Genomic DNA, 2,491 nt, shown 5'->3' on the forward strand with positions numbered 1-2,491 from the left:
AGCCTGGGCATACTGTAAATCTCTGAAATTGAAACTTGATGTGGACAGTTATAAATAGTTGGAATTTGCGCATGAAATAGAAAACAATTGCATAGTAAATTAAACTATTATTTAATTATTTAATAGCTAAAACAGAATTTTTTAAGGAATATTAATTCATATGTCATAGGTTTGACTTTATCATTTATACATTTTGCAAACGAAATGGAAGGGAAATGGAAATGCAGACAATATATTGTGAAACAATATAACAGTAAGTAAAAACAATTGACACCCAACAGGTATTATTTCTCATTGTTTTACACAGCTTGATAACTTCTCTGTATCTGTTTTGTATCTGGACCCCCTTCCACTCAACATTGTTATATGTAAAACATTTACCTGGTGCATTCCAGTGGCAGTGGTTTTTGCCTGTAGTTGTCCTGTCTATTTTTCCAGCTGCTGTGGAAAGAGAAGATTCCCCCCAACATAATGTCCCCATCCTTAAATAGCTGGGGGTTCTCAGGATCCCCTCTCTGCCTGCACACCAGCTCCTCAGCCTGAGAGAAAGATACCACCAGCAACAGTAGTAAGAGTGCCCAACCCTGCTCTGGCCACATCTGATTTGATGTCATACTGTCCAAGAGAGCTATTTCACTTGGTGGCATCAGATTCACGTAAATCAAAAACTTGCACTGGTATTTATACATTTTTGCAGCATAAAATATATTTATAGAGCTATGATACGGTAGCAGGCGGGACTAGAGGAAGGTGGTGCCCAAACCGAAAATAGACTTTTGGGCCAGCATGGTATCACTTAGTGGCATATGAATGATAATTATTTCTGAAGTCATTTTGATTGTCATCACAACTACCTTTTTTATTTGCACGTGTTATTTCATGCCATTTAGTCATATCATCTCAAAATGTACAATATGTAATATTCTGCCTCTAGGGGTCTCAATCAAAACAGCAGAGGTACAGGCTTTTGATGATGTGAACACCGGCGTCTCCCTGTGACCAGGTCCATGCCCGAATACCGACCGCGTGCCCCTGTGTGCCGCCTACATGACAAAAGCATGGAACAACATTGTTCTGCTGTCCTTTGCTTTATCCGCCATAACCGCTAAACCTTTGGCGCTCCCGCGGAGGTAGCAACATCTAGCTGCACATGTCAAAGCGGAACATCTGCCTGTACAGGTCACAGCTCCCAGCCAATAACAGATGTGAGCTCTTGGACGGCCTCATAGCCCCTGGTGGGTCGTTTGGACCCCAAATTAAAGAAGCCACAAGACAAGTAGCAGAAAGGATGCGGAAACGTTCCTCCTGGAGAGTGCCGCCTCTGCCCCAACATTGGCACCAAGATGCCAGCACGGGGCACGCCCCTGCTGCCGCCGCACCTCCCCAAGCCCCATCTCCCGCTTATCGCCCTCAGCCTACTGTCAAACTGACGCAGCCATATGGCCCTGCGGGCAGTACCCACCTGGTCCAATCCACCCTTGAGCCACCTCGCATGTTGGCTGGGAGAGTGAGTTACCTCACCGTCCTTCCTTTCTATTAAAGAGGATGGAAGCGCGGCTGCATTACAGCCAAATGTCTCATTCATGCCGAAAGTCATAACTCTGCCCTTATCTCAGTATATTTAACGCACATCATGCGGACTCAGCAGCTGTTCATTTACTATAGAAAACACTCACAAGGCGCGGGTCTTTTGAAACAGTGGCTGTGTGAGGTTATCATCCACGCCTATAGTGGACAGGGAGTGGGCACACTGCATGAGAATGTTATCAGCATCCACGGCCCTCCTCAGAGGTATGACAGTGACTGACATCTGTGCAGCGGTGTCATGGACATCTCTGTGCGCTTGCATTGCACAATGTGTTTTTCTGACTCACTCAGTCTTATCCGCACTTAACGGCAGGTGATGCATTCTTAGATCTGGTATGACATCATCTCCATCCTCTTGCACCAGAATGCCCGTGAGGAATGTATTTTTTATTACTTAATGTTGATATTAATCTTTAATTATGGACCACCTTCAAAATCCATGCGGCAGGCCTCAAAACTTTGAGCAGGCCAGTCATGGAGATATCAGGTTTTTAAGAAAACATTATAAATGATACATAAAAAACCTGTATAGTGTGAATAGGAAGAGGAGTCTATGCTATCTGCTTGTGGATTTTGGTGTCACAGGTGGCATTGACTACATCAGCTTCGCCCTAAACCCAATAGCAACAACTCTTTGAGGGCAAAGCCTATACAAAATAAAACGATAGTAAGGTACTGTAACTCCGGTGTCTATGAGTATAGGCATAGCCCTCTAAGATCCAGATCACCAACATTGGCTGAAGAAGAATGCTGATGTTGGAAGCACATCTCTGGTCTTGCAGATGTATTATACAGTAACTGCGGACATAAGAAAGGCCCGTGAAGGGCACAAGAGAGAAAAAGAAATATTCACAACAGCGCATTCGCAAGGGATAAACTCAATAGCAACAGCTCTTAAGGGGAT

Source organism: Etheostoma spectabile, chromosome 3 (assembly GCF_008692095.1).
Source record: "Etheostoma spectabile isolate EspeVRDwgs_2016 chromosome 3, UIUC_Espe_1.0, whole genome shotgun sequence".
Lineage (NCBI taxonomy): Eukaryota > Metazoa > Chordata > Actinopteri > Perciformes > Percidae > Etheostoma > Etheostoma spectabile.